General features: G+C 39.8%; 1 long non-coding RNA gene across 3 annotated transcripts; it reads left to right on the top strand.

Annotated features, from left to right (window-relative positions):
• The first annotated feature begins 20,944 nt into the window (after positions 1-20,944).
• LOC121774640 lies at positions 20,945-25,139 on the top strand. Of its 3 annotated transcripts, none has more exons than XR_006044964.1 (6): positions 20,945-21,479; positions 22,501-22,544; positions 22,677-23,362; positions 23,459-23,543; positions 24,507-24,645; positions 24,756-25,139. It is a non-coding gene; the product is annotated as an uncharacterized LOC121774640 (long non-coding RNA). The 3 variants fall into 3 exon arrangements; XR_006044963.1 differs by having other exon boundaries at positions 20,947-21,479; positions 24,507-24,571; XR_006044962.1 differs by having other exon boundaries at positions 20,947-21,479; positions 24,507-25,139.
• The last annotated feature ends 2,046 nt before the right edge of the window (positions 25,140-27,185 follow it).

Genomic DNA, 27,185 nt, shown 5'->3' with positions numbered 1-27,185 from the left:
ATATAAAAATATACTAGGATGTTATACGTTCAAATTGGTGATGGATTCAAACAAGACAAGGGAGTACTACTTTTTCTTTGGTTTACTATATATATCATTGACTCTGCATGTTTTCGTCAATTATCATAGTTCAGTATTCTCTGTGCTTAATTAATTATTTAAATGTGTGAACTAACTGCCACCGTCATTTTCAGAGTACAATCTAGAGTTTCTATAAATCAAAGACAAGTAGGCATAAGGTGTCCACAATTCAAACATAACAGTAAGTTTTATGGATCATTCCTTTTTTCACTTAATTGGTTTTAGAATAATATTTTATATATTTTTATTATTGTATTAGAGCAAGTCAATGGTGTACTACATTCAACTAACCCAACATTATATCTAAATTTTAAATTTGGGTAGTTTAATAGAAAGCTGGTCCAATACAATCAGAAAAGAATCCAGCTATTCTAAGGTCATATTTGGTTGTCAGAATTTTATCTGGGAAAGTAATTTCATTCCTTAAATTTTAAATTCATGTGTTTGTTTCCGTTTTTAATCAAACTGGGAAAATAATCAAAATCCTGAAACAAGGAAAGTTAGTACAACTTTCCAGGATTCTGAATCCTAACTTTTCTTAGGTATTTTTTTTCCCAGTTTTAGGATTCTTACATATTTAATGCAATATAGTACAGTTTTTTATCATCATCATCATCATCATCATCATTGTTATTTATTACTATAATATTTTAAAAATAATTTAAAAGTATAAACCATACTTAATTTCAGGATAATAAATAACTATAATTCTAATTATCATAATTATAACTATATTATTAATATTTATTTTTATTTTTATTATCATAATAATAATAATAATTTATTAAATAATTAATTATAATTATAATTATATAATTATATAATAATTATTAATTTATAAATTAGTAATTAACAATAAAATTGTAGTGAAATTTTAAATTATAAAATTTATTCAATTAAAAATTAAGTAAATATAGTGATAATATTAATAATAATAATAATAATCTTTTTATTATTATATATTATGATGTATAACCCATATTTAAACTATCCATAGTAATAATAAATAAAATAATATAATTATTATCATTTGTAATTAATAATTTTATTAAATAATATGTATTATTATTTTTTATAAATAAAAAATGATAAGTATATTTTTAGTTTAGTGTTTAAATCAAATATATACTTTCAAATCTTGATATTTTCCAAACACGGGAAAGTAAAGTTATTAGAAATCATATTCCCGGGATTCATTTTCTCAGGAATCATTTTCCCAGGAATCATTTTTATTATTATAATAATAATAATCTTTTTTATTATTATATATTATGATGTATAACCCATATTTAAACTATCCATAGTAATAATAAATAAAATAATATAATTATTATCATTTGTAATTAATAATTTTATTAAATAATATGTATTATTATTTTTTATAAATAAAAAATGATAAGTATATTTTTAGTTTAGTGTTTAAATCAAATATATACTTTCAAATCTTGATATTTTCCAAACACGGGAAAGTAAAGTTATTAGAAATCATATTCCCGGGATTCATTTTCTCAGGAATCATTTTCCCAGGAATCATTTTCCTTGCCAACTTTATTTTCCCGCCAACCAAACATGGCATAAGGTTCACCTTAAAGAATTTAAGGGAGGATATTGACACACAAACATAAATAAATATTATACAACACTAGTATAAAAAGAACAAAAATCATTATATAAATTTTATAAATCACTTCTCCTATCATAAATTAATTATATGAATCCTATAAATTACTCCTATCATCAATTGATTATATGATGGAATCCTATAAATTACTCCTATAAGGATTTGTCATCACCCTGACCACTTACATAATGAGTTTATGTAATGACAAACCAAAAATAAAATTCATCATATTCTAACATTAGTTAGTTTTGAATTGTATGGTGTAATCAAGATGACATTGAAACAATTGGATTTGCTACTTTACTATTGGAGTTATCAGTTTCATAAACTAAAAGTAATGGAGTAGCATTATTGAAGTTGGGTCAGTGTTAATTACTGTTTTTTAAGAACAGTTTTGTAGCTTTGGTGGTCAAGTATTAATAATTGGAAATAATAAAATTACTTGTGGGTTCAGAATTAGTTTTCCCACTACTGTGTCTGTGTGTGTCATAGTCTGATAGAGACTGAGATAGAGATGGGGGATTTATTGTAATACTTTGTTTTTCAGTTCACATTTCACCTATTTAAAAAATTATAGTACTAGTAATAAAATTTTAAATGAAATTCATACACGTGTGCCGGTGGCTGCTATGAATACGTGTATGTTCATACACTGTTATTATGGCGAAAAGTTGATAAATATACACATCGTATATGCATGATTGAACTTTTATTGAATATAGTATAACTATTTTGAATCAAGTTCGAAATAAAGTGAAAGGCTAACTAATTGAATAATTTATACTTTTGATTAGGTTAAATATAAATGTTAGAAGTATTACGAGCATATATTTTCATGCTATTGAGAATATGACATTATGTAAGAAATTTTAGTTCTGAAAGATGAGGCGTATCAAGTTGTCATTAAATCATTTTGGGAGAGCAGATATGACTTAGTGAATTATCATTTTTTGATAGGGTAAACTATACAAATGGTTTCTGAACTATGCGTTTTGCATGTAAACGGTCCCTGATGAACTTTAAAAATATCATGGGTAGTCTTTGAACTAAGGTGTAATCACATTTATAGTACTTTTTCACTATTTATCACAATTTTGCACCAAAAATGCCTCCAATGTATGAAGGGCATTTTTGGATATTCATACCTAGGTACTGAATATGATATTTTCTCAATCTCTCTAGTATTAGATATGATATTTTCTTATAGTTTGAATACCTAAAATGAGGAGTATTTTTCATTTCACCTTTTCAATCACTTTGTGTCAAATCCTCTTTCTCTCTCTCTTAAACTATTACAAGTAAAAAATTTAAATAAAAAATACAATAAAATTCTTAAATATATTAACTATAAAAATTAAAATTATAAATTTAATTATCAATATAATTTGTAACTAAATTTAATTTTTCTTGTAATTTTATTATTTTTTAATATTAAAAATTAAAAATTTTTAATTAGCCCTAAATTTTTAATTTTAATTAATCAAAATTTTTTAATTTTTATTATTAAAAAAATAGTTGAATCACAATCAAAATTAAATCTGGTTACAAATTTTAGTGAAAGAGAATCTGACATAAAGTGATTGAAAAAGTGAAATAAAAAATATCATTTCCGGTACTCAAACTATAAGAAAGTATCATATCCAATACTCAAGAGGGGGATAGAGAAAATATCATTTTCCGTACCTAGATATGAAAGTTCAAAAATGCCCTCCATGCCTTTGAGGGCATTTTTTGTACAAAATTGTGATGACTAGTGAAAAAGTACAATAAATATGATTACACCTTAGTTCAAGGACTATCCATGATATTTTTAAAGTTCAGGGACCGTTTGCATGCGAAACAAATAGTTCAAGGACCATTTGCGTAGTTCACTCTTTTCGATATTATTATTTTAAATGTGTATATTTCTAGTAGAGAAATTGATCGTATCTTATCCAAATAATAACCTATAACCAATGTGCCAATGTAGTGTTTTTATAATATTCTCAAAACCTTTAAATTACAATTCTATCTTTTAATTATTTCTATTAAACTATACTGAATTTTTGCGGTTTAAGTGTATAACTATACAATTTCATTGACTGAACAATGCCGTTTTTATGTAAATATTCGATAAATAATTTATCCAAAATTTTCTCGTAATTTAAATTGTATTAAAATTTCATATTGCAATAGCAATATTTTGCACAAAAATTGCAAATGAAGATAAATGCTGTGTTAATTATAAAAGTAACATCTAATATGATATCCAGTTTTTAACTTTTTTGTTTTTATAAGAAATTTTAGTCAACACGATCCAATTAAAGATGGGAGGTGTATAATTTAATCCAGATCCCAATGAACGTTGATTTAAATGTAAATTATTTTGTCATAATTAGGTCGACATAATTGAGCTTAGAAAAAATAAATATTCGACATAATTTGAATATTACCACTAGTATTTAACTTAGTGCTGAAATATGGAGTACTAACGATAGAAGTTAATTAAGTTGTTAGCAATTTAGCATAATAACCTGACGACTGACGTTCTGACATGCTAAGCGATAGTAGTACATGTAAATGGACACATTATAAAAATAAAAACAAATTAGTTAATGCCCATAAGAGTATCCACTATAAGGCGGACACGCCCAATAGCCCCTCCCCAGTTTTTGTCCATAGCCCCAATTTTGTTATCCATAGCCCCAAAATTCTATTTCCGCTACTATAGTGGACACCTCCAATAGCCCCAAAATTCCAAATATAAAATTCTACATTTTCACATCCCTCCAATAGCCGCGTCCTCGCCGCGAACGCGGCTATCCCGAGTCCGCCCCCCCCAATAGCCCCAAAAGTTGTCCGCCCACCTTCCCCACTATAGCCGCCCGCCCACCGCCCCCAAGACGCAGCTATAGCCGCGTCCTACTATAGTGGACGCTCTAAGAGCATTAGCAATGGGACGCCCTACACGTCAGTAGTTTTATCCTCCTACCTCTCCACCTGCAGTGGGGCGCCATTAGGTGCGCCCTATGACGCGCCACATCATCATTTTATTGTTTTGTTTAATTAATTTAACTGTTTTCAAATAACAAGTAACGAGTAAATAAAAAACGGTCTAAATAACAAACGGCGAAGTTTTAATAAAAAAAGTTACATCATTGAACTAATAAAAAAAAAAAACTAAGTCGGACCAATTCCCAACTTCCGACGCAGCTCATCGAGTAACGCCCGGAGATATTCGGCTTCGTCGGGGTCGGTACACTTCTTGAGGGCCATGTGCGTCTGCAACATCGTCCTTGCCATCGACGCTGTTGCTAACGACTCAAACGCGGTGGCCGTCTGGGTCGGGAGCTCTACCGGGACCGGAGCTTGGGTTGCAGCGGTCGACGATGAGGTCGCGGTCGCCTTCCCCTTGGCCTTCGCAGCCTTGACGCCGGAAGGACACCGGTGTGCCAGAACTCCCATCATCCACGTACGTCCGGTTGAGGTCAACCGGGTGACTGCCGCTGCCGCTGCTCGTGTAGTCATCAACTTCGGTGACCTTCGTCCTCTTCGGCGCACCAGTGTGCAGAATTCCACCTTGGAACTTCTGCTTCTCCCTCAAGAGCGCCCAGATGGCCTCATGCTTGAAATCGCCGAATATCGACCGGTATGACAGCATCGCTTTAGTGCGCACGTCGCTCGCACTCTCGCCGCTCACCTGTGACCGCGTGAACTTCTCGAACTCCGCCGCGTACAAGTTCACTTGCTTCGTGACTTGATCCCAGTGCTTGCGGAGTTGCTCACGCTTGCGCTTGTACGCGGTCGGTGGCTTGACCGAATTGTAGAGGTCCGCGATGCGTTCCCAGTACGCGATCTGTCGCTGGTTGTTCGCGAATATCGGATCTTCCGATATATCTACCCAAACCGGGCCAAAGTGAGAGTTTCGTCGTCGTTGTAGTTCGTACGGCCGAGGGCGTACTCATCGCAATCACCGGGAGGCGGCAACTTCTGCGCCCGCTGCCGGTTCCGCTTCTTTCTGGCTGGGACGGAAGCGGTCGCGGCGGGGTCGGGATCGGCCGCTGCGGTTGGGCGGTGCGGAGACGGCCTCATGTCAGACAACCCATACGATTCTGTACTGAAATCGGGATCGTAATGGGTGTTGGTGTCGAACGAACGATAATCGTCGGGTTCTGTACCCGGCCAATGCGCCCCTGCGCTAAACGTAGGACTATTGGGGCTTGAATCCATTTCGTAGTAATTATGTAAATGTAAGTTTCGAAAATGAAATCGCGTGAAATGAAATGTTACAAATGAACGGTATTTATAAAAAAACGAAACCGTGTGCCATCGTCCGCGACCTCCACAATGAGGCGGACGATGGCGCGGACGATGGCCATCGTCCGCGCTATCCTCCGCGACCGAAGTATAGGGCACGACTATCGTCCGCGCCCTATGGCGCGCACCCGCAATGGGTGCGGACGATGGACGGCGCGGACGATGCGTGCCGTCAGGCGTGCCATCGTCCGCCCATTGCGGATGCTCTAAGAGCATCCGCAATGGCGTCCGTCCCGTCGGACGTCCGTGCGGGACGTCCGCCATTGTGCAAAGGTGACGCAGATACGAACGTCCGCTGCGGACACTGGAGTTCCGCGGCGTTCCCGGGTCGTCCGTCGCGGACGTCCCGATTATTTTATATTTTTTTTTTAAAATTCTATAAATACGACTCGTTGAATTTCATTTCATTCGCACAACTTGTATTAACGAGTATCTCTCTCTTTACGTTTCTTTTATATATCGAGAATGGCTGGTAGTGGTTTTGGTGCGGGCGGTAGCGGTTCGGGTGGTAGTGGTGGGGGTATGATGACATTATGAGGCGAATTCATGCACGTGTGCGGGAGGCAGCGGAGAGGGAGATACAGGTGGCCTTGGCGCCGGCTGTACCTCGACCCATCCATCGTCGATCTATAGTACCCAGGACCACCTCGCTGCACACCGTCGGTTGTACGAGGATTACTTCGCTCCGGAGCCACGATTTGGTGAGAACGTGTTCCAGAGACGTTTTAGGATGCATCGTCCGCTCTTTCTGCGTATCGTGGGCACTTTAGAGCATCAATACGGGTATTTCAGGGTGCGGGAGGATGTGGCTGGTAAACCCGGCCACACGCCGATTCAGAAGTGCACTGCCGCAATAAGGCAGCTGGCATATGGAGGCACGACCGACATGTTCGATGAGTACCTCCACATCGGCGAGACGACTACCGCGATTGCCTTAAGTATTTTTGTCAAGGCGTTAGGGAGATATTCGAGGATAGGTATCTTCGGAAGCCTACCCCCAAAGTTTGCCAGGCCCTGCTGGATATGCACGGGACTCAGCACGGGTTTCCGAGGATGCTAGGCAGCATAGATTGTATGCATTGGGAGTGAAAGAACTGCCCCGTTGCCTGGAAAGGGGTGTACACTACGGGTTTCAAGGGCAAGAATCTCACTATGATCCTTGAAGCGGTAGCTGACTACCGGCTATGGATTTGGCATGCCTATTTTGGAGTAGCCAGGTCGAACAACGACATCAACGTCCTCCAGTCGTCGCCCCTTTTCAACGACCAGTGCATGGGGGTCGGTGCGGCCGTCCATTTCGTCGCCAACGGCAACTAGCACAACATGGGCTATTATTTGGCTGATGGGATATACCCTATGTGGCCCGTCTTTGTGAAGACGATCAGATGCCCAACAGAAGAAAAAAAGGTATATTTTGCGGGTCGTCAGGAGGCAACGCGCAAGGATGTGGATCGGGCATTTGGTGTGCTCCAGAGTCGATGGGCAGCAGTGAAGGGTCCATCACGGCTGTGGTATGCTGAGAGCATTGCCGATATCATGTACGCATGTATTATCATGCATAACATGATTGTCGAAGATGAAGGTCCAGCACTGACGGATTGAGCCAATGATGATGCTGATGATGCTGATGCTGCGGGTCCAAGCCACGACGTTGCCACCGGCAATGTACGTATGGGTATACCCCATGACGAGGTCGAGCGAGTCCGTGCATTTGCCGACATGCGCCAAAAACAAGCTCATATTCGACTCCAGAACGATATAGTTGAAGAAGTATGGCAACGAATGAGTCGACGTGGATGAAATTTTTATTTGTTGAAATGTACTTTTTTAGTTTTTTTTTTAAAGGTACATTTCTTTTTTTAGTTAATGAAATTTTTATTCCGTAATCGTTCCATAAATTTTAATTCCGTAAATTGTTTAATTCCGTAAATTATTTAATTTGGTGAATTTGTGAATTTTTATTAATATGAGAAGTCCGTTGGGATATTTTTGGGGATGTCCGCCACTGTGCAGTGGGAAGTCTTTATAACGTGGCAGTGCAGTGGGAAGTTCTTATGACGTGATAGGAGGTGTTTTTGAGATGTCTACTGGGATGTCGAGCTAAATGTTGTATTGAATCTACATCATCTAGTCCTTACACGGACATGGTTTAAAAGTCGTTGAAAATTACATTATGAATAAAAATTGTGTTATGTATAAATTAAAATAATTCATGATTTGATATATCAACCAAGTGAACCAACCAATCCTAGTAGTACATTTCAGTGTCTAATTTGCCGCGTGATGATTTTGATTATTGAGCAAGTCGTGTTGCTGACTTCACCGACACTGAAGTCATTATGCTGACAAAGTCATCCCATAGATTTTTTTAGTTTTATTAAACGAATATTTATCAGTCTACAAGTCATTGGGTTTGAATTCGATATCCCAACAATTTCCCCCGATTCAACCTTTTAGCGAATTAGTCAGTAAAAAATCTCAGATTTCATATGGTGAATTAATTACAAAGAAACGAAAAGCATGTAAATATGAAAGGGAAAAAAAGAAAGAGAGACCTTCGTGTTATTCAATCAATAATAAGGATTACTTTCAATTTATCTTGTTATTTACTTTCTCGGCAAGTTTATCATTCCAAGACCCTAGTTAGGGTTATTTCGGTTGCTCGACGGGAATTCATCCTGCGATCGGACCCCCTTTATCTGGCGAATTCTCGCTAATATCTTTAGATACGAGTTTACTCGTATCAGTTTCGACCCCAACTTATTACTAGTACATGGTAATCAGATTATCGACCCCAACTTATTACTACCACATGGTAATAAGAGTGATGGGATCAGCGTGGTTAGGCATTATTAGCGTGCTTAGGCAATGCCTAAGATCATCTCCAATGAAGCATTAAAACCTAAAATGGAGTAGGCATTTAGCTCTAATGGTGATCTAAAACCAATATACTCTTTCTGTCCCATAAGAATTGAAACGTTTTCCTTTTTGGTTTGTCCCATTAAAACTGAAACGTTTCTAAAAATGGAAACAATAATTTCTCTACTTTTTCTTCTCTCTTACTTTCATCTCTTTTCATTAGAGCATCCGCAACGGTCGGACACGGCGTCCGTCCGTCCGTGCCAGCGGCGCGGCGGAACGCTGCTCGCAACTGCGCTCTTGCCGCTGGTGCGGCGCTGCTCTTAGCTAAGAGCACGTCCGTGCCAGCGATCAGCTGACGTGGCGGCTCCTGATTGGCCAACGGCAATGCCGTTGGCAAATTCAATTTTTTTTAAAAAAAAATCGGATTTTAATTCAAAAATCCGATTAAAAATAAAAAAATATTTTCCCACTTCCCAAAAAATTATATCCGTTTTATCCCCACTTTTAATTTATTTTTCAATTTTTTTCCCCAAAAATACACATTTTCATCTATACATACCCCCACTTCCACATACAAAATTTCACACCACACTACACAATTGTCATCTAAATTCTCTCATTTCCATTCTTATAATTCTCAATCTTTCTTTCACTCTAACAGCAAAAAAAATGTCCGGCTCCGGCGATCACCCCTCCGGCTCCCAGGGTTGGAACCCCGAATGGTTCGGTTCATAACCATTTCCTAGTCCGGAAACGGAATTTTCGGCCCCTGCTCAAACCCAAAGTTCGCAAGCTCCGAGTGGCTACCGGCCTTACCCGGTCGACGACCAAGATGCCCCCGATGGGCAATACGGGTGGGCAACTGAACCTAGAGCGGGAGGGAGCGGCGGCTCTCAAACTCCTCCTCTTCCTACTCGTGGTGTCCGCACCCCGTACACTCCGGGGGGATGGAGCAATTATTCAAAGCGTTTTTGTCTATCTCCGAAGATCCGGTGATTGGCACGAACCAATCCGGGGACCATTTTTGGCGGCGCATCTGTCACCGGTACAATGAAAACCGGCAGGCTAGAACAATCGAGCGCAACGAGAGTATGGTGCGCAATGTCATATACAGAGCCAACGAAGAAATCCAAAAGTTCCAGGGGTATTACCTCCAGGAAGAGCGGTCGGCGGGGAGCGGCAGAAGCGAGGTCGACATCATCAGTGCCGCGTTGGCGACCTACCAATCCCAACACTACAAACCGTTCAAGTACCTCAATGTTTGGCAGGAGGTGCGTGTGCATCCGAAGTATAGGGGAAGCGTATCATCCTCCTCTATCTCCTCCGGAAAACGGTCGAGGTCGGTATCCCTATACGACGCCGGCAACGATGAGGTGTCCACCCAACTCGCCGGAGCTAACTTGGGTAGCCCCGACGCCGGCCGCAAGGAAGGAAGAAGTCGACGGCCAACCGCCGTCGCGCCGCGACTCCATCCGCCCCCGATCCCGCTCCCGCTCCCTTTGTGCCACCTCAACCCCCCACCAACTCGTTGTGGGGGGTTTTGGCCCAACTCAATTTGGCCGATAGGTCAACTATGACCCCCGAGCAACTTCGATCGCATGTGGCAATGATACAGGGTCTCCAAAGAACATTGGGGGTAGAGCCGGATGAATAGTCTTCCACGAGGATATTTTTAGCCTTTAATTATGTAATTTTTATTTTTTAGGAGTTTAATTATGTAATTTTTAATTTTTAGGTGTTTAATTATGTAATTTTTAATTTTTAGGATTTTAATTATGTAATTTTTAATTTTTAGAATTTTAATTATGTAATTTTTAATTTTTTTGTAATTTGTAATATTATTCCTGGTATTTTTAATGCATTTTAATTTTTTGGAAATGTTTTTATTTAAATTGAATAATAGAATGGTGAGACCCTTGAGCTTGTACTTGCGGAAGAGCACGGATGTGGGTGTTGTGCTCTTGCCTAAGAGCAGGGAGTAAAAAAGTAATAAAAGTGGGTTCGGGCCCACATCCGTGCTCGTTGGCAAGAGCACGGATGTGGATGCTCTTAATTCGTATAACAACACTACATAAAATCTCATGCCGAAAAACAAATGTTGCATATTTAATGGGACGGAGGGAGTATCATTTTTGGTCTGAGTAAAGAAATATCTATCTTTACACTAAAACAAACCCAATAATTTTTTGAAATTTAATTTTATGAGTAAAAGAGTATAATATAGAAAATATTCTTTTAAGTTTAAATTTAGTATAAATGGTTGTAGTAAAATAATTATTTAATATAATATTTATACTAAAATGAGTTTGAGTTTAGTATAAAATTAAATGGTTGGAACTTGGAAATGCTATAAGCATGGGTACGTCCTTAAGACCATCCACAATGCCGCCCAGCCGACCGCCCAGCCGAGCGTCGGCACTGGGCGGTTCGCTGGGCGGTCTATTGCAGTCGCCCAGCGGGCGAATGGAGAGAGAAACCGCGCAGCGCTGGGCGGTCGCGTGGCGCTGGGCGGTCCGCTCGGCGCTATTGCAGCGCCCGGATCGCCCAGCGCACCGCCTAGCGCGAAATTTAATTTTTTTTTTCCGAAACACTATATATACGCGCTTTGCTCGTCATTTTCATTCGCACCACTTGTTTTAACGAGTACTCTCTCTATCTTAATTTCTATACAAGATCAACAAGGGAAATGGATCTCAACAACGAGCCTAGTTCCGGGAGTAGCGGGTCACAAACTCCGTCGATCCCCGTGGGAAGTGGATGGGGTCAGATGCCCGGGTACTATGTACCCGTGGCAGCAGATGTATTCCGGGATGCCAACGGGGGGGAGTCCGCCGGGGGGGTTTCCGGCGGTACCGGGATGGGCACCACCGGGATGGGCACCCGGGATGCAGATGATGCCCGGGGGGGTACCGCCGACACAGGGGACTCCGGGGGTAGTACCGGCTACACAGTGGACTTATGGGGGGTCCCCGGCGACGGCGGGGGATGTCTATCGCCCCAGTTTAGATTTTTCGACTGGTTCATCGCACACAGCGACCCAAACGCCCTTGGGGTTTGATAGTTTCTCCTTAGATGACTTGGTGTTTGATACTCCCGAAGCTCCGGAAACTCTCGTTGAAGGGGGAGGGGCAGAGCGGGTGCGTGGCGCCCCAGCGAAGAAGGGCAAGAAGAAGGTCGGCGAGTCGTCGCAGCCGGGTGAGGAGGAGGTACGGAGGAGGTGGACGGACGAGAAGAACGTCGCGCTCTGCAAGGCGTGGGTGAGTGTTTGCGACGATCCTCTCGCTTCGAACGAGCAGAGGATCGTCAACATGTGGGGCAAGATAGTAGCAGCCTACATGAGATTTTGCCCGGAGGGGAGGCCACGCAACGGGGAGGATTGCCGGAAGGCCTGGAACCGAATCAGGAGTGCGGTCTCCCGATTTTCGGGTTTGTACACCAACGCACTCCGCATGATGATCAGTGGCCAAACGGAGGAGGACTGCAGGGGAATAGCTGAGAAAGCCTTCCCACTGAAGGGGGTATACAAGGACTTCACCTACTGGAACTGCTATCTTGTGCTGAACGAGTCCGAGAAGTTCCGAGTAGGTGTCGACTCTGGCTGGCCGAAGAAGCAACGACTGAACTACACCGACGATTTCAGCGGCAGCAGCGGTGGTTCCCACGACCTCCCCGAGACGACGCAGGAGTTCCCCATGCCGCGTTCGGTCGGTGGCCGACCTCGCCCGATGGGGCGCAAGCGCGCTCAGCGGGAGGCGAGGGGGAACGCCGGGGCTTCCCAGGAGGTCCAGTCGGCATCCCCCCTTGGCCAATCCACCGAGGATCTCAAATTCTTCGCTCGCGCCCAAACGCGCGCTCAGTTGATCAAGACGATGGCCGAATGGCGGGTGGCGACGGATCCCGTGGAGAAGAGCGTGCTTCAAACCTTGCTCATGAGCCTGCAGGACGAGTTGGAGGCGGCACGGAGGGAGACCGGTGGTGGCGGCGGCGATGGTGGTGGCGGCGGCGATGGTGGCGACAGCGACGGAGGCGGCGACGACGGAGACGAGGAGTGAATTGACACTCCTTTTTATTATTGTATTTTTTTTTAAATTAATGTATTTTTTAAAATTATTTTACTTTTTTAAATTTTAATATTATTATTAAACTTTTCCCGTATTTGTCTCGTAAATTAAATTTCGTATATTGTGTGATTGTTAATTATTTCATTTTGTATATATTTGTTAATAGTGATGTGGATATTATGTGGCTAGGCTATGGCTGGGCTATTGCTGGGCTATTTGCTTGTTTTGATGATGTGGCAGGAGGATTTTTAGTGCTGATGATATGGCAGTGGCTAGGCTATTGCTGGGCTATTCCTATTGTGGATGGTCTAAGCAACAAGCACAAGTCCATACTAAAATTCAAAATAATAATATAATAAATTAGAGGACTCACTAACTTTATTCTCTCACAAAATACTGTGAGATGGCTGATCATCAATTGAATAGCGTGGACAAAATCGAGCATTATTTGTTGTCCAAAATTGCCAAAAAAAAATATCTCTGTTACCTTAAGAGAAACCCAGCAAACTTTATTGGCCATATACACGATATTTTTATTTATTTATTTCAGGTGGCATGGGCTAAAGCCCAATAGAAAGTGGGCCAAACAAAATACTTGTAATTGGTTCCGACCCATTTCAATCAAAACGGCTAGTTTCCTCCGATTTGCCTCGCTCTAACGGTCAAATTTCCCGTTCCAAAATCCATTCTTTCATAATGTTATTATAAAATCTTTCAATCACCGCCGGCGATCGCAAAATCCGAACTTTCCGGCGACCCACATAATTAAATTCCGATCACTTTCTTCAATGGAAACCCCATCAAGTACGTTTCAACTCCATTTCAAAAACCCTATAAAAAATCATAAACAATTATCTAATCTGTTTCCCTTTTTCAGTGAAAACTGAAGAATCATCGATGCAGAAAAGGGCCTAGCAAGATCGGTATGCCCTATTTGATATAACCAACGATTCCCCAATCGTAGGGCTTGCAATGGGGAGTCTGAAAACCCCGGTCTTCGGGTTTATCGAAGACGAGAATGAGCAATAAAGGGCGGTTCACCCGAACCCCAGGCGGGTGAAGCCCTCTTGAGAGGCCAGGTGAAGACCCTTCTCCAGAGGGTCGAGGAAGAGACGATGATCACCCTCGAAAAACGACCTTTCTTCAATCTTGATGCACCAACTCCTGCAAACACACCTCAAATATTCAATCTTGATGGTGATTGTGATTTCCTCCCACAGGTTTGTGTGTTTGTTTGTTCATTAATTTTTTTCATGATCATGAAATGGTTGATTTGGTATTGATATTTTTAATGTGTTGTTTTGTGAGAGAAGAGGATGAATGGTGTAGTTGATGAGGAGAAGCATGAGAGCGTGATCAGTAGGTCTTTGTTTCTTGATTTCATCTGTGGTGACATGCCCATAACTTCGAAGGCTCATTTACATCATAGATTTTCTTGGGTTTTGGTGTCTCTCTTTTGACACCATCTTTGGGGTGATTTGTTGATTATTCACATAATTTTGTCAACCCTACCTCCTTGCCCAAGACTTACCAAATATGTGAGAAGATATTATAGGAAAACATTGTAATTGATAGAGTAAATAACCTTCTAGAAATAGAGTTATTCTCTACCTAATTTATATTGTAACAAACCCTATATTAAGGGTGGGGCATCAACTTATCAAAGAACACAATCGATTGAACTCAATTATCTCTTCTTTACTTACAATATGGTATCACGAGCAGGTTCGGGCTCAGAAAAATTTCATCATCGCCCATAACATACCTTTCCCGACCTTTTTTTTCCAATCTGCAACACAGCAGCAACCATGTCAGAATCCTCCGATACAAAAACATCTCACAACACCACTGAATCCCCAAACCCATCACCCTTCCCCGCGGAACTCGCCGTGCAATTCGCGGAGTTCCTACGGCAGAGCATGAGTTCAGTCCCAAACAAAACACCAGAAAAAACTCATCACTCCGAATCGTTGGGTGAAATCACGGTAAAAACAAAACTCGATGGGGACAATTACCCCCTTTGGGCCAACCTCATGGACAGGGCGATCGGGGGAAAGGGACTGACGTCTCACATCGATGGAGTTTCCGTCCCTCCACCCCGTACCGACCCCAACTACCAACAATGGCAGCAACGAGACCATTGCGTCTTTAGTTGGATCATCAACAACATGGTGGCGGACCTCGTGAACGAAGTTTCACAATATGCCACAGCCAAAGAGCTCTTGGATGGGCTGGCCGTAACATACGGCAGCGGAGCTGACCCTGTCCAGGTCTACGACCTGCACAGACAGACAAATACCATCAAGCAAGACGAGATGTCCTTAGAATCGCTATGGAACAAACTCCAGAATCCCTGGATCTCCATTGACCGACGGGAAACAACGCCAATGACCAAAGAACGGCTACACCTATACCAATTCGTCACTGCTCTAGACGATAAATATGAGGCAGTCAAGAAGGAGTTAATCAGGTCAGAACAGTTACCGTCGGCACGTGAGGTATACGCCCGAGTTCGCCGGGAGTCCGTCAACAACCAGATTCAGGGGATCGGCACAAGCGGCCCACCGAACCCATCAGACTCCGACGAATCGCCCATGGCAGAAGCGGCCGGAGGACGACAAGAGTCGTCTGACTTGCACACATTGCGGTGGGAAGAAGCACACAAAGGAAGGATGTTTCCTCCTCATCGGATTTCCGGAATGGTGGGACGATATGAAGCGGAGTAGAGCCGTAAAAACAGGGAATCGCGGCGGACGTGTGGCCACCGCGGTGGGGGACAGCCGGACTGCCGACGCCGGCAGAACAACGAGCAGTTCCGGGGCGGCGCACTACACCCTGGCCGACCATCGCCCTGCCGGAGATGAAGGAGTCAGTTCCTTGGCTGCGGCAAGGGTCTTCTCCGTTGCAGGTATCAATTGGGGGAATTTAACCCCTAATTGTAATAGTATTCAATTTAAACCCACCATAACCCCTATTTTACACAATTGGCACCACCAAAGAAATTCCTCACACATTGGCCCCATCAGACTTAAGAAACTACAAACCAGGCACCACCCAGAAATTTCCTTGCACTTCCGCCCCAGTATTTAACCAAATCTCCAAAGACCACCCCCAGTCCTAATTAATCCCATAAAAAACTCCCCAGACCGGATAAATTGCCGAACAAGCCCCAAATATTCACAAAATCCAAAAGCTTTGGAAAAACCAACCCTCAGCCCACTACGCTTGAATTTTCGCCCAACATCACTTGCCAGAATTCCTTTGATGCCCTAGCTAATTCCTCTGTCACAACAAAATTGGACAATGAGAACATTTGGATTTTCGACTGTGGCGCCACGGACACTAAGTCTTTCGATGCATCTGATTTTACTAATATCTCTACTTCTCGAAAGAGCTTTGTTCGCACAGCGAATGGTCATATGATCCCAGTTGCCGGAGCAGGCACTATCAAACTATCTCCTACACTGCAATTGTCGAACTGTCTCTATGTTCCCTCTCTGGCGCTGAAACTTGTCTCTGTTAGTCATGTCACTAAAGAGCTAAATTGTAACCTACTAATGCAACCAAATTTTTGTGCATTACAGGATATCAAGACGAGGATGATGATTGGGCGTGGCACTGAGCGTCAAGGGCTTTACTATGTGGACATGATAGCTCAACACGGGACTGCGATGCTGACTCACGGACCGACTGACTCACAGGCCTGGATGTGGCATCGCCGGTTAGGACATCCGTCTATAGGATATTTACGATTATTGTTTCTTAAACTTACTAGCAAACTTCAAATTTTAAACTGTGATACTTGTTTTCTGGCCAAAAGCCATAGACACTCTTTTAAATTCAGTAATACCCGAGAGAAATCTCCATTTTCCATTGTTCATTCTGATGTTTGGGGTCCCGCCCCTGTTTTGGGTGGTAATGGGTTTAAGTATTTTGTTCTTTTTATTGATTATTGCACACGTATGACTTGGGTGTATTTTTTAAAATCAAAATCTGAGGTTTGTGAAAGGTTCACTCGGTTTTATGCTCTCGTGCAAACTCAATATGGCCAAAATATTAAAATTCTTAGGTCAGATAATGGGGGTGAATTTGTTAATTCAAATATGCAAGCTTTTTTTTCTGAGAGGGGAATAGTTCACCAAACCACTTGTCCTCACGCTCCGGAACAAAATGGAGTAGCAGAACGAAAAAATAGAACTCTCCTTGAAATGACTAGAGCCTAGTAATTGAATCCCACGTACCCAACACCTTCTGGCCAGAAGCCTTAGCTACTTCCGTGTACCTCATAAACCGACTGCCGACCAAAACCCTTAACTCTGCTACCCCACTTGACGTGTTTAGTGCCCACCATCAAATACAACCACCTCTTAATCTCGAGCCACGCATTTTTGGCTGTTCTGTTTTTGTCCATATTCCGAAACATAACCGATCCAAACTTGCTCCCCGCTCTGTTAAGTGTGTTTTTGTAGGATATGGGACAAACCAAAAAGGGTATCGGTGTTATGATCCTAAAACCAAACACCTCTACACAACCATGAATTGTGATTTTGTTGAGAGTGAATACTACTAAACCCAACTTCGTGGTCAGGGGGAGAGAAACAATAGTAGTGACCATCTCAGTTGCCTTCCAGTTAGCGACCCAGTTCACCAGAACATGAATCCTTGTTTGCCAAATCCAGTCTCTGTGCCTGACGTTGGTCCAACAGACGATGCGCACAGTAGTCCCATCGAGCCGTCTACAGAGTCTCATAGTCAACCTGAAGAGCTCGGTGACAATGCTACACCATCTTCTCCGTCTATGATTCCTCTGGTAAGCAATAGTGATAATGTTGAACATAACAATCTGAGACAGGAACATGAAGAAGTCAATGAACCCACGGAGACCAGTGGAAGAAACATGGGAGGTTTCACTTTACCTCCAAGGAGCACCAGAGGGGTACCACCCAAGAGGTACTCACCAGACTGGAAAGAAAGGAAGACGCAGTATTCCATAGTCAATACTGCACAGGGACAGCTCACTGAAATGGCACGAGCGATTGAAGCAGCCCTATATGAAGACGAAGAGATACCATGCTCATGGATTGAAGCAATAAAACACAAATACTAGAAGGAGGCAATGAAAAAGGAAATGGATGCCCTCATCAGAAACGAAACTTGGAAGGAATGTGACTTGCCAGAAGGAAAAAAACCAGTGGGGTGTCGATGGATATTCACCATCAAGAGAAGAGATGACGGTTCGATTGAAAGGTACAAGGCCCGACTAGTTGCAAAAGGATACACTCGGACGTACGGAGTTGACTATGAAGAGACCTTCTCTCCAGTGGCCAAAATGAACACGGTCAGAACACTGCTGGCTGTAGCTACATGCAAGGATTGGCCCCTGCACCAGTTTGATGTAACCAACGCATTCCTACATGGAGAGCTAAAAGAAAATGAAGAAGTCTATATGGAGATGCCACCAGGATACACAGGAGGTAAGAAAGTCTGCGGACCGAGGAAAACACTTTATGGGCTAAAACAGTCGCCTAGAGTGTGGTTTGGCAGGTTCTCACAGGCTATGTTGAAGTATGGGTACACCCAAAGTCACTCAGACCACACCCTTTTTTTGAAGAAACGAGGTGGAAAAACGACATGTCTTCTCATCTATGTAGACGACATGATCATAACATGAAATGATGTAGAGGAAATCAGCAACCTAAGGGCACACTTATTCCAAGAATTCGAGATGAAGGATCTAGGGCCCCTTAAGTACTTTCTGGGAATAGAAGTACTACGGTCAAAGAAAGGAATTTTTCTGCGACAGAAGATATATGTTCTCGACCTCCTAGCTGAAACATGTTTGTTGGACTGTAAGCCTGCTGACACTCCAATGATGATGAACCATGGATTGAGGTTTGAAGAAGGTGCCAAGTTGGTCGACCGTGAAGAATATCAACGCTTGGTGGGCAAGCTTATCTACTTAGCGCATACGAGACTGGACATCGCATATGCTGTTGGAATTGTGAGTCAGTTCATGCACCGTCCTCAAGTGAACCACTTGGATGCAGCCATGAGAATTGTCCGATACTTAAAGGGAACTACAGGCTATGGAGTACTATTGAGGAAGAGTGAAGATCTTGAGATAGATGGATACACTGATGCAGACTGGGCAAGTAATCCGATAGATAAGAAGTCGACTGGTGGATACTTCACATTTGTTGGAGTGAATCTAGTCACTTGGAAAAGCAAGAAGCAGAAGGTTGTGACGTTATCAAGTGCAGAAGCAGAATTCAGAGGAATAAAAAGTGGCCTAACTGAGATACTGTGGCTGAGGAGGCTACTCACTGAAATTGGATTCCTACCTACACAGAAAAGCCAATTGTTCTGTGACAACAAAGCTGCCATCAGTATTTCCGAGAACCCAGTCCAACACATGTGGAAGTCGATCGCCATTTTATTAAGGAGAAAATTGAATGGGGAATTGTGGAACTTCCATTTGTCCGATCAGAAGAACAACTGGCTGACATCCTCACCAAGGCAGTGAATCCGAAGTTCTTCAGTGAGGTTCTGGACAAGTTGAGTATCGGGGATGCCGTTGCTCAACTTGAGGGGGAGTGTCAACCCTACCTCCTTGCCCAAGACTTACCAAATATGTAAGAAGATATTATAGGAAAACATTGTAATTGATAGAGTAAATAACCTCCTAGAAATAGAGTTATTCTCTACCTAATTTATATTGTAACAAACCCTATATTAAGGGTGAGGCATCAACTTATCAAAGAACACAATCGATTGAACTCAATTCTCTCTTCTTTACTTGCAATAAATTTGTGATGGCTTGTTATTTGAATCAGAATCCAATTTTATTGTGTTAGTAAAGAATTGTGGAAATGGTTGATTCTATTTCGACGACTTTTTCTCAACGTTTCTAATCATACCGTTTTACGATTAAACAGTTAATTATCACAGATTGATCAAATTAAAATCGTCCAACTCCAAAAGATAATACTGTAGACTGATTAAATTAAAATCCATCCACCATTTGATCATATGCCAACTAAAACCAAATCAGCATTAATATTAGGGTATGGACAACAGTGGTGGATCCAGAAATTTCATACTGGGGTACGATAAATAATTACACCGACTTTGAAGATTTAATATTAAATCTATCTTTTCTTTTGTTATCGATATAAAAGATAGATTACTTTTTAATATTATGACTAGAAAATGTTTCACTATTAGAAATGAAAGTTCATGGATATTTATATATATAAAAAATTATTTTAGTTCTGAAAAAGTTTTAAATATTGAAATAAAAATAAAACATATCATATTTTTTATATAATCCCAAATTTGAGCATCAAAATCATAAATAATAAAGATTTTCAATCATACATGTTTTATTGTGTAGTATAAAATAAATGAGAGAACAAATAATACTATATTAGTGTGATATTTGATACATAGGTAGAAACTAAAAACAACTCAAGATATAATAGGGCGTAGGGTGTAATTAACAAGGCAGAAAAGAAATTAACACCAAGAGGAATCGAACCTGGGCGAATGCTATGTCAGAAGAGCATATTACCACTAAGCTGCTGGCAGTTTTGGCAGTACCCTCGTACCCCTTTGTTCTTAACTAGATCCGCCACTGATGGACAAGGTCTGTAAAATAATTTGAGTCAGTAGTCCTAGTCGCAATTGTAGAAATGACATATTTTCAAGATCAAATAATTTACATCTCTCTCAAAATGCAGTAAAAGATTATTTAATATATAATCAACAACCATAGTCAACAATTTATAATGTCAATTGCAATTTATGATACTATGAAACACACACTATAATGGACCTATTCACATTCCTATAATTTGGATTATTTTTTAGTCTCAATACAAACTCCCAAACATTGTTACTAATTCCTGCAACAAATTACAAAAAGTTGACAATTTTTAAATAAATCCCAATCTACCAAATTAGGACTGAAAAACACAAATTCAAGAAAATAAGAAAATGAAACTCACTGGAAAATGAGATTTGGAAGAGAAAATTGCGAAGAGGGAGACTGACAGAATGAATGCATCACACATTAATGCTTTTTATTTATGCGTAGTACTTTAAAATAACTAACTCCATTTTTACTCATCTTAAGTGGCAACCTCCTTCAACGCCATAGCCTAATCCTCCATATCTTTGGACTTCTTATCTTCCCCTTCCACACCAGACTTCCTCTGCAAACTCCATTTGTATCCCGCTTTAAAAACCCTAATTCATACCCCAATCGATGGCTAGGCCACCTAATTCGAATTGCGAGTAACTGGAGCTCCGAGGAATCAGTTTTTATCTCCGTTTATGAATTGTCAAGGATTCGGAGATGCTCCAATAAACATCCTAATAGGCATATTCAAATCGCTTTTCACTTTTGTCCGGATTTTTGTGTGTGTGTGTGATAGTCTGTTGCTGGTTCTGTTTGAGTTTATGCTACAATTTGAAGCTTGTTTAAACTTTTTGTTTAAGCTGGTCAGTATAGAGAAGACAAAGTTTCATTGGAAGCTGGATTGGCGTGCCGCTGCTATGTATGCGTTCTTTGCTCTACTCTTAGTAATTTTGTTGATTCATTTACTGGAAAACTGTTTACCTTTTAGATGACCTTCATATTTTCCTTGCTGTATGCTATTTTCCATTGCTTTTAAATTTTCGCACAGCTGTTGTAGGTGAGCACGGGTATGTTGGTTTTGAAGATGTATTTATTGGTCAATTTTTGTTTCTGGTGTATAGTATTTTCTGCAGACTTATTGAACTTTGATGTGTTGCTTTTGGATTGCTGAAATTAATCTTTAATATCTAGACCGATTGGAATATTCAACGAGCATAGTTTTTCGTAGTGCTTAACATTTTATTTTTCAGTTGTTTACGTATTCAGTGTGTATATTTTATACTAGTAGTACTTCTTTTCCGCTGAATGGAAGAATCATAACACATCAGGTCATTTGGTAACTGCTAGCGATGATGAATCCATTCGTCTCTATGATGTTGCTAGTGCCACATATGGATCCTCTCCCCATTTGCAGACTGCAGTTCAAGTTTTCATGTTGAATTGTGCTTTCTATGCTATGCAAAATAGTGCTCTTTTGATATAAAGAAAGCTTCCTACAGAGATCTATTTCTTTGTTATGCATACATATAAATTGACTTAAGGAAGCTATGCACTGCTTTGTGACTGTTATCTTCAACTAAATTCTTGTAGTATTCTGACATGCAAACTTTTCACAGTGTAGTTCCCTAGAGTCAAATTTATAAATGTCTATGAAATTGTACTGGGGGATTTATGGTTCTCTGGATATCCACATGCACCAAGTCATGTCATAATGTTCTCATTTTGCATCACATGACTGCAATACTTATTATATGATTGTCTTTTTAATTTCTGCCAACACAGCATTTTCTTTTCTTATATGGGAAGGCATGCATACATTTTGAGTGTAGTTGGAGTGTCATTATGAACTTTGATATTGCTTCACATCTTTGAGTAAAGTTGTAGTCTGCTTGATATTACATCTGCATGATATGCTAAGAGAGGCTTCTTATTGTATTCAGATTTTTGAAGACAATCAACAGTAAAAGTTATGGGGGTTGATCTGGTTAGCTTTACCTCTCAGTCTCTCACCTTACAACTGTTATTTACTCGTCAAAGAATGGCTTTTAGATAACTCAGCTGCCAAATTTTGATGTAACACATGCAAGCACTATCTAAACATATTCAATGCCAACAGAATCACTGCAGCTTCTTTAATTGCATGACAACAAGTACTTGAGGTACTTCAAGGGTCACCACGACAGGCATGCAATCTGAACCTTTAAGTGGCTTACACTTCTAGGATTCGGCATTCTCTACTTTTTTTTAAATAACAATGGAGAATATGATGATGGTATTACAAGGCTGTTTCCCTAAGTCTCTGCTCCAGAAATGATTGTTTTGTATCTGGATCACTGAATAGAATTGTCTTGCTTTGGAACAAAATGGCTGACAAATGTCAGGTACAAAGTGTGAATTGCGTTATTAATTTGTTGAATTATTTTCTCATCGATCTTTGTTAAAAGTGTCCCTATGGAAGTAGGGGTCTTCTATGTGTTCAAGGGAGGCCGGCTGCAGCTTATGACGACCAAGGACTTGTTTTAGCTGTTGCCTTTTTAGGATACATAAGATTGTTTGATGATAGGAAATATGAAAACGTCAGAATATATCATATGACTGAATCATCATACATCATTAATTATCTAGGAAATTTTCAGATTCTGATTAAGAGAATGTTTATACTTTTGACATATTTTCTCTTGGAGGAGATGTTTCAGGAGCCAATGTTGTGAAGTTCAGTAATGACTGAAGACTTATGCTTCTGATGACATCACTTGGACATATTCATGTAATCATGTGCTTGATTCTCTCCATAGAACTCTTGTAAGTTATCTTATATTTCCTAGAAAACTCATGTGTACTGTAGGATCTTCAGTGGATGAGAGTGGGCTCTTATTTAAGCTTGTCCTTTTACTCTAGTTGTTGACACACAACGTCAAGCCAATGTCAAGAAATTCTACTTTGGAGGCTTTTTTCAGTCCTGAGGCAATGTTTGTCATATAAGGTTCAACTATTTTACATCTTTGCAGGAGACATTGATACTAATGCTATTCTGTGGTTTTAACATTAACTGGAGTTTCTAGTGCCTTTTTATTATTCATCATATCATACTTTAGGAGATGATCTCTAATGGTGTTTATCTGTTCAATAATAAACCATATACTATCTTATACAATCTTCAACAATGAAATAATTTGTTTCTGATACACATCGTGCAAGAATAAATTGGTACAACAATTACTTAAATTAATACTGTAATAATGATGGAGTAGTGGGAGTCATTACAAGGTTTAGGAAAATAAATTGAGCTGAAAATAGATTTGTGTCAGCATGCAGAAAGAATGCTTGGGAATTATATAATAGTAGTCTAAAATGCCATAATGATGAAGAATTCATGTTTCTAAATTTTATTTCAACCGGGATCCAGTTAAGCCAGGCTTACACTTTCAGAGTATAATAATCTGGATAGAGAATGGACCTGAAATTTCTACAATATTCTTTTAAATGAGCTTTAGTTGACATATTATATCTAACTACGCCTTTTGCCCTTTTGATCCTTGTGAATGTGAGCTCATCTCATGAAGCATTTTTTTGTTGGATTTGATGCCTCCATTTGATGCCTCCAGCCTAGTAAAAGAGGCGCTAACAATTTTCTTTTCCTTTGTTGCTTTTAAACTCATGAGGTAGAGTTTATGTTTGGAAATTATAAAATTCTTTCTGGGGGCACGCAAAACTGTATAATGCACGCACGCCTGCAGTTAATGCTGGAAAAACTTGTGTACAAAGAGTGCTTGATAGCTTTCTGAAATTATAAAATTCTTTCTGTATTGATATTAATTTGCTTTCACATGCTAATCCTTTTTCATACGAGTCTTGCTGAAGCATAAATCCATCTAAACATTGTAATTTGTAAACTACTATTATTGCTGGAAGGCTATATTTTCTTCATTGTTTCTACATGTTTCAGGTTACCAGTTGGACGAATACTGAAGCAGAATCTCCTGTAATCAAATGGGCCCCAGGAAGCTTAATGTTTGTAACTGGCTCTTCTGAATTTCCTTCTGGATAACGGACTTATTAATTCTAGCAGCTTATGTTGGAAGAATGTAGGAATTTGCAATGGCACCTGATCTGCGCTTTGCCTGCATGTTTATGGTGATCCCACTGAATAGCATGAAATTTTTTATTCACCAAGCTTTTTCCTGCTACTCTACAGGAACAAATGAGTTAAAGACTAAGAGATGGAGATTACAAACTATTGCTGCTCTCCACGTGAGAAAATAAAGCAGTTTTATATGCTTTCAATGTTATTCCAATTCATGGCAGCTTCTTGAAGTCTGGCGTGGGGCGTGAGGGACTATTGGTGGAGTTGATAATTGTCGAAGCAATAAGACGTCTTGGAGCGTCTAGTAGGTATTCCATGTAACTCTTACATCAATCTGATCTGTTTTAGATATTTCTTGGTATATGATAGGTTGTGAAATGAATAGCTGGCGAGCCTACAATGCTCAAAAGATACTGAAATGAATATACTGAATGAAACAGAGCGCATACCAGTTGTTTGGTAACGTTACTGAACAACGAAAGAATGGAAAACAAACTCAGACATCCTCTTACGAGGCCCATGCCACACAACTAAAACTCAAAGACAAGATTCTCCTCTCAACTTTCAGAGGTATTTAGAGAAACGAAACCAAATTGGAATAAAGAATAAAGATACAAACCCTAACAAGAATAAAACAGGAAAAGATAAACATAGACTTAAAAGCTAAATGTTTTATAGTACTATGTAGAGGATAAACATAAACTTAAAAGACTATCCTAACAGACTTTAATATCTAAATGATAATTCTTCCCATCCGTATCAGTATATAGCTCGATATGTACAATCCTATGCTTCCCATATATGATAGCAGTAGAACATTGGATGTTGTAGCTACTTGACCGGTGATTACTTGTTTGTGTTTTAATGTACATCTTGCTTCTTCTAATTGAGAATATGCATGAAATGTTGTGTTTCGGTTGGGATGGCACATTACTTCTAATTAAGCAATTGAATAATGGCTTTGATTGTACACAAGAGTGGAGTATAATTTGTGTAGGACATGTGTAGACTGAGGTATCAAAACATAGAATTTGCTAGCGTATGGCTTCCTCAACCGGCTAGAGAATGAGCTTGTTTGTTCATTTATATTTTCCAATAGATAACCATTCCTATATTGATAGGCAGGAAATGAATATTTTTCACTCCATAAAATAGCTGAAAGGAATGTAGGAGGAAAGAATTGCATATCGGAAATGCATTCTTACTTTAATATCTCATTTGCTAGGGGAATTTGAAGTTAGATGAGGTCATATAGAAATCCTATTTTATTATAGGAGTATTGTGCAAGGGTGTCATCAGAAACTCAGAATACATTAATGGTCCAGAGTAGCCAAATTATTAGCTAGATCCCCACGCTAGTAGTAAATTCTACCTGTTTCATGAGAGAGAGAGAGACAGAGAAGGAAGGTTCAGTAAGGTGAAAGAATATGGCAGTGATGGGGTTATTCTTGGTATTACGTAACAAAAGACATAAAGGGGGTTGGAAGATCTGAAAGCTGGATCTATGTATGAAACTAAATGTTGATGGATGAGGATGCTTCATTTCACATGCACCACTTACCCTTTTCTGGGCTCCCCTTATTTTGGGATAATGCCTCATCAATTGCCATAAAGCATGCAATTTTGTCAAACCAACTTCAGCAAACCCCATCCATATCAAATCTTTCTGATTGCGACCTTCTTCTATATCATAATTCACCTTCTCTTCCTCTCATTTAATTTAGGTGACTAATTCTGTGACAGAATATTCACACATTCATGCCTGAAACGTCTATTTATATACATATACAGCTCAGCCTCCTTATGTTGGATGTACTAAAACTATATGTATAAAATTTCAGTTTCTACAAAGGCTTTGTATTTTTAAAGTTTAGTTGATGTGATTAGAGTTAATCTAGTCTAATCATCAATTATAATATTTGAATTTTATTTTTATGGAGGGAAGAGAGAGTATGTGTTACTTGAAGTTGTTGGCACTTATAATTGAGTGAATGCTCAATTTGTCTTGCATAATTTGGCCCACATGTCAGTTACATGGCCTTGTCTGTTATCCGTGCAACTATGAACTAACTTATGCTACATCCATATAAACCTATATAATTAGGTGGTCGTTTTATTTTTATTTTAAATTTTTTATTGCTGGACAATGTTGCAATGATTCAATTTATACTCGCCTCAAATACTTGCCATTTTCCTAGTAATTTTTTTAGGAAATCAGTGACTAATTCTGTTTAGACATAATAGTTAGAAAGAATTTTCAACTACCCACACAATCATTTGTTTTTCCAAAACCTAAATTAGGACTAGTGAATTAATTTTTTACAACATTTTCTATACGATTTCCTTGCGAATGTAAAGGTTACTAAAGAGTTGCAATTAATATCAAAGTTAATTTATTATACTAAAAGGTACTAACATATATACATATACGGCCGCCTAGTCAGAGCCTTCGAATGAAGGAAATAGTCAATTAGATACAAACCCTAAAGTTGTGTTTGATTTATATAAAGAAGAACACTACAAGAAATTCCCAAAATTTCG

The sequence above is a fragment of the Salvia splendens genome, chromosome 17 (assembly GCF_004379255.2).
Source record: "Salvia splendens isolate huo1 chromosome 17, SspV2, whole genome shotgun sequence".
Lineage (NCBI taxonomy): Eukaryota > Viridiplantae > Streptophyta > Magnoliopsida > Lamiales > Lamiaceae > Salvia > Salvia splendens.
The sequence above is the reverse complement of the archived record's forward strand: the minus strand, read 5'-3'. Positions and strand labels throughout refer to the sequence as shown.